Below are 6,413 nucleotides of genomic sequence, written 5' to 3' on the forward strand. Positions count from 1 at the left end.
GTTTGCACCCGATTCGTTAAGGAGTGGCGCCACATTTGTTAGGTGGAAGGTTAAAAAAAAAAAAAAAAAAAGAGGGGTGGGGGGCAGGATATTGCCCTGCTGTAAACATTTAGGATCAGAGTTCATTCCTGCACGTTCTGGTGTGTAGATAAAGGGCTTAGGGGTTGACATCAGGATGTACGGTTGGCTTCTGAGTCCTGCCCGCTTTGGGACTTGGGGGTGACACCCCACGTGGGTGATTAGAAGAAGCCGGGGGCTGGGGTGCCTGGGTGGCTCAGTCGGTTAAGCGTCCGACTTCAGCTCAGGTCATGATCTCGTGGTCCGTGAGTTCGAGCCCCGCGTCGGGCTCTGTGCTGACAGCTCGGAGCCTGGAGCCTGCTTCGGATTCTGTGTCTCCCTCTCTCTCTGACCCTCCCCCGTTCATGCTCTGTCTCTGTCTCAAAAATAAATAAACGTTAAAAAAAGAAGAAGAAGAAGAAGAAGAAGAAGAAGAAGAAGCCGGGGGCTGAGTTGCGAAGACACCCAGAAAGTTTTGAGAAATCACGGGACAGGAGGCTCACCAGCAAAGGCCAGCAAAACTGCCCACAGAAGGGAGACGACTGGTCAGAGCCTGGCAGGTGCCAAGGGAGGGACCGGTGATGTAGGTATGGCGGGGAGCGAAACATCCCAGCGGGACCTCACCTGACAAGCCCTCTCCCCATCTTCACTGTCCTCTCCTGAGGTGAGGAGGCCGGTGAGAGGCTCCTGTCCCCGAGTCCCCTCTGATGTTGGTACAGGGACAGTCCTGAGCAGACCTCTCCAGCCTCCGGGCCTCAGTTTCTTCTGCTGTGAGCAGAGATGAGTAAGACGGGCCTCTCGGGTGGTGGTTTTGCTAACTGAGTGAAGCAGAGTGTGTGAGCGGCGTGGTGCACCCTACAGAAAAACACAGATACTGTTTTTCTTGGAATACTCACAAGCTTGAATAAGTAGAAGCAGCTTCTCAACCTTCTTGAGTCAAGAGCATTGAATTTAGTGCGGCCCAGAAATATTCCATGGGATCAGGTTGAACTTAAGCAGTTGGCAATCTATCCCTGTCTCCTTTGCCCTTCATTCTCGATTCCTTCGTGTTCGGCACCATCTGAGGTCACTCTAAGCAGCGCCGAAAGGGGGTGCCACCAACTCCTCCCAGCTTCTCCTTTTCTCGCTCAGCCTGCAGCCTGGGAGGCAGTGGGAACGTGCTGCCACCTGGTGGTCACTGCTGAGCACACAGCCCCTGCCGACGCTCGGGAATAAGCCTTGTGGACACTTGAAGCTGGTGCGGGGAAGCCTCTGCCCTCGCTAAGACTCTTGTAGTATGAGCATCTCCTTGCTTTCTGAGTGCCTAGAACCTGGAACAAGTTCAGAGTTAGCTGAACCCTTCCCTGGACTCTCCATTAGGGCCTGGAGGCCTCCTGACACACGAGGTGCCGCGGGGTGTCTGGAGGGTGGGGCGTACACCCCCAAGGAGTTTCCCTTTGTTGAGCAGGATTTCCGGTTGCTCCGAGTGAAGGGACCTTGACCTCCCTCCGCCCCTTGTACTGGTTCTGAGTATCCCGAACTCGGGCCACAGTTCCTGGCTCCTTGGCCAAGCCGGTGTGGCTCAGGTCAATGGGTCCTAGTAGGAAGCCCCCTGGGGACAGTGCCTCCAGATCAGCCCCTAGAGGAAGGCTTCTGGAAAGGCCCAGTCTCCTCCTCCTGTGTTGACTGAGAGCAGGGAAGGGAGGGGTGCTGGGAGAGGCCACCTTCTTGGCCACCTCACTCTTTTTAAGCCTCCACTGCTGGCTAGCAAGCAAGAAGCTTTATAAAAATATAAGGTTTTGGGGAAGTGGTGATGGGGCCAAGAGGAAGCGGACAAACTGATTTTGTGCAATTCTGCAGGCAGCAGTGGAGTCCATGTGAGCCAACCTCAGGCGGGAGCCCCCACCTCCCAGCTGCCTGACATCCTGTCTCAGCAGCCTCCTGGACCAGTTTCTAGGACTCCAGAAGGCCCCCCCACCCCCACCCCGGGCTCCTGCTCAGACAGCATCTTGCTGTGAGTGCAGGGTGGTTGCTGAGGCTTGTCAGGCTTGTCTGGGAAGCTGCAAAGGAGCAGATGAACATCTGTCTGACCAGCCTCTCCTGACATTAAGCAGAACCCCAAGGGCAAGGTTGCAGCCCTGTGGCTGAGCTGTGTCCAGGGGTGTCGGGCCAGGGTTTGGGACAGGTGAGGCCTTTCCCTAGGACTCAGATGCTTTTCCTGTGGTTCAGGTTGATGGATTCCCTCCCCGATCCTTGCCTCTTCCATGGAGTCCATGTTCTTTTAATAAAACCGAAACAGACATGGCCCTTCTTTTAGATGGGGAAATTCCCTAAGCCACATCTCACTTATAATTTATTATTTAAAAAAATTTTGGTCGGTGGCGGGGGGGAATGGGTGGCTCAGTCAGTTAGATGTCCGACTTCAGCTCATGTCATGACCCGTTTGTGAGTTCGAGCCCCGCATCAGGCTCAGAACCTGGAGTCTGCTTCAGATTCTGTGTCTCCCTCTCTCTCTGTCCCTCCCCTGCTCACACTCTGTCTCTCACTCTTTCTCAAAAATAACTATTAAAAAAATGTAAAAAAAAATTTTTTTTGGCACTCTGGTCCAACAAAAGGTTTTCTTTCTATTCCAGATCTCCCCCTGAAGCCCTGCCAAGTGCCCTGCTCATTCTTTCACCTGTCCGTAATTCAGAGCAGGTACCAGACCTACACTATGCTGGTGCTCTGTTCCCATGATCTTGGTCGCCTCTTTCTTTTCCATGCATTGAGGCTAGAACCTCCCAATGATAATATGGCAACGTCAAGTTCAGGGACACCTTGTGCTTGTGAAAGCTTCACGTGGCTATTCACTTGCCCACTCATTTACCGTAGCCAGGAGCCTGGGTTTGAATGCCGGCTCTGCCACTTTCTAGCTGCGCAATCCTGGGCAAGTTACTTCACCTTTCTTTTCTTCTTTCTTTCGTTTTTTAATGTTTACTTAATTTTGAGACAGAGAGAGACAGAGCATGAACAGGGGAGGGGCAGAGAGAGAGGGAGACACAGAATCTGAAACAGGCTCCAGGCTCTGAGCTGTCAGCACAGAGCCCGACGCGGGGCTTGAACTCGCGAATCACGAGATCACGCCCTGAACCAAAGTGGGACGCTTAACCTACTGAGCCACCCAGACACCCCAAATTACTTCTCCTTTCTGAGCCTCAGTTTGTTCAGCTGTGATTACAGTAAACATTTCATCAGAGAGCATTGAATGAGACCATGAAAGTAAAACCCTCACCGTGGCAGGTGGTATGAGGGAACATACTCAACCGGTCCTAGCTGATTCTATACTTAGTGCCAAGCTGATGCCCTCTGGTTCACTGAGGAGCTTTCCTATTCATTCATTTAACAGAAATATTCTTGAGCACCTGCAACCTGCCAGCCATGATGGTGGGGCTAGAAATGATGAGTGGAGACCCCTATGCTCCAGGGGCGTAGATAGCAGGGGAGGGGCTTAAAAACACAGCATGGTGAGGGGATGTCTGGGAAATTCTCTTCAGGGTCCTGTTCGAGAATAGTCTTGAAGGAAAAGTGCTTGTGTTCTAGGTGGACACAGAGAGAAGGGCTTTCTAAGCTGGGCACACATGGGGGAGGAAGAGAAATCATGGTGGTGCTTGTGGTTTTGGAGAAGAGGGGGATCCAGGCACCAGGAGGCTGCAGGGGGCTGGGACACCCCACCTCGAAGGGTCTCGTTCGTCATTCCAAAGGGGCCGGACTTGATCCTGAGGGCCGTATAGAGGCTGTGGGGAGACTTGCTTCTGGGGATGGCTCAGGGGGCTGAGACGGCGTGTCCATGAGAAATGAGGGAAGTTACCCAAGAGCAGCTGTGGGGCGTGTGGGGGGGGGACAAGATGACCATCTGTCCTGGCCTCTCTGTCTTCTTTTCCAGCCTGCTCTCTCTTCTTTTCCAGGTTGCCTTCTGGCACTCAGTCTGGAGTGAGAAGTTGGCTCAGGGTCCAATACTAGGCAAAAATGCTAAGTAATGTGGAAACCTCTCTCCTCATCCCTCCAGTCACCCCCCTGAGCACGGATGGGTTCAGCCTTCCCTTGGTTCCTGGACAGGAAATGTCCAGAAAATTCAGGAGACACATTCCCAGGTGGGAAGAGGGGTCTAGGTCAAGGTGTCTCAAGTGCGGCCCCAGCCGCACTTTTCCCCCTAGATTATTCTCTCCCAGGCTATTCTGCACCCACCTCTCTGCTCTTGTTACAGGTGCGGGGACACAAAGCCCTCTCCGTGGCTTCTCTAACACAGCCGAGATGGGCTGGTTATAAAAGGACTCTCTCAGGTCCTAAAGGAGGATGAAAGGGGTAAAGATCAGGTTTCCAGCTCTAGCTGTGGAATCCATCCCCAAAACCTTGCCCACTTTCTGTGGCTGGATCCGTGGCTCAGGTACTTTCCTGGCCTCTGCCACCTTCTCCCTCCCCCAGCTTCTGGCTCATAATGACACAGCCCCCCTCACACCTCTCTCTCTAAATGTGGAAGCTGTCTGTTGCCTGACCAGCTCTCGAATGCAGAGCAAGGCAGACCTGGGTGGCCAAGCACCCCCCTGGAAACCGCTCCCTTACTATACATTCGCCCCAACGTAGCAATATGACTGATCCTTACCCCAGAGTGTCTTGCTCTCACATATTGGCTGTTTGGTCCTACCGGGTGGCAAGGGGCCCGCAGAGAGGGTACCTTTTTTTTTTTTTTTTTTTTTTTTTTACACCCTGTCACCAAAATTCAACCGTTGCTTTAGGGCGAGAGCAACTTCTTTCGGTAGCACACAGCCTCCTAGAAATTGCTCTCTGTGACTTCCTCCCCTGAAGCAGAGATAAAGAAAGCAGTTGCAGTAGATACTCTTGTGAGAAGCTGCACTGGAGGCTGGCGAAGCTTCTCAAGTTCCCACGGTGCAGGGATGTGGGCATGGTTACCACTGGAAAACGCTGGAAAGGCGGCGATGCTTACTGCTGGAGAGGGCCGCCGCCCCTTAATGTCTGGGGGGTTGGGCCAGGGTGAAGTGGCAAGTCCAGGAGGCATGGGCAAGGTTATTCAGACTTGGGCCAACTTGAGATGGGGGGAGGGGGTGTGGGGGGAGCAGAGGGTGACGTGGAAATGCCACGGCCCCGAGGCGTCTCACTGGTGCCCTGGCAAGGATGTGAGCAACGCTGTTGTCGGTGTTGAATTTTAGTTCTGGCTGCACGTAGATTGGGGTTATTTAAGGCAAATATTATAAACCTTCCGATCCACTGTGTGAGCTCAGGTCCACCCATCCCTTCTTGCTGGGTCTCTAAATAACCCCAGTGGGCAGGACTGGACCTTAAATAACAATTGCATTTGAGTGTCTGATTTCCAGAAGCTTCAGACCAGGTGATGAGCAACTTCCAGGGAAGCAGTTTGGTTCCTCTTTTCATGCAGGTGGGGGTGGGTGAGTGGGAGGGGTATGCTGTGTGATTATGTACACGCGTGGCCCTTTCTCTCCTTTCTGCCTGGCCGGTCATCCTGTTGTCCTGTTGTTCCTCAAAGAGATTTGTCACAGCGGTGGTTGCTGGTGTGAGGGCATGTAAGACATTGGTGGGCGTGTGGGCTGACTGGGGGAAATGTGGAGTCAGCAGATGTGATGCTTGTGGGAGGTGCTGAGTGTTTTTGCCCTTCTGAGCAGGGGATCTTAGCTTGTCCTTTGGCAACGGGTCTCTCTCTCTCTCATATGAGGGAGACCGACAGTGCAAGTGGGGGAGGGACAGAGAGAGAGGGAGACACAGAACCCGAAGCAGGCCCCAGGCTCTGAGCTGTCAGCACAGAGCCCGACATGGGGCTCGAACTCACCGACTGCAAGATCATGACCTAAGCCAAAGTCAGACGCTTAACCCACTGAGCCAGGAGCCTGGGTAAAGGATCTTTGATGCAAAAGCTGGGTCCCAGCTGGCCTCAGTGCTTGCTGTCTGCACTGTCTTAGTCTGTTCAAGCTACTGTAACAGAATACTGCAGACTGGGTGGTTTATAAGCCATAGACATTCTGCTCTGGAGGCTGGGAGGTTCAAGATCAAGACACCGGCAGATTTGGTGTCCGGCGAGAGCTAGCTTCCTGGTTCATGAATGGCAGAGGAAGTGAAGGAGCTCTTTGGGGTGTCTCTTATAAGACACTAATCCCATGCCTGAGGGCTCTATCCCTAAGACCTAGGCACCTCCTAAAGACCCCACCTCCTAATACCATCACTTTGAGGATCAGATCTCAACATATACATTTTGCGGGGACACAAACAGTCAGTCTATAACATACGCTAAAAAAAAAAAACCAAAAAACAAAAAACAATAAATTCTGGCTAAGGCTGCCACCACAATCTATTTCTTGTTCCCCTGTGGC

This window comes from Panthera onca, chromosome C1 (assembly GCF_046562875.1).
Source record: "Panthera onca isolate mPanOnc1 chromosome C1, mPanOnc1 haplotype 2, whole genome shotgun sequence".
Classification (NCBI taxonomy): Eukaryota; Metazoa; Chordata; class Mammalia; order Carnivora; family Felidae; genus Panthera; species Panthera onca.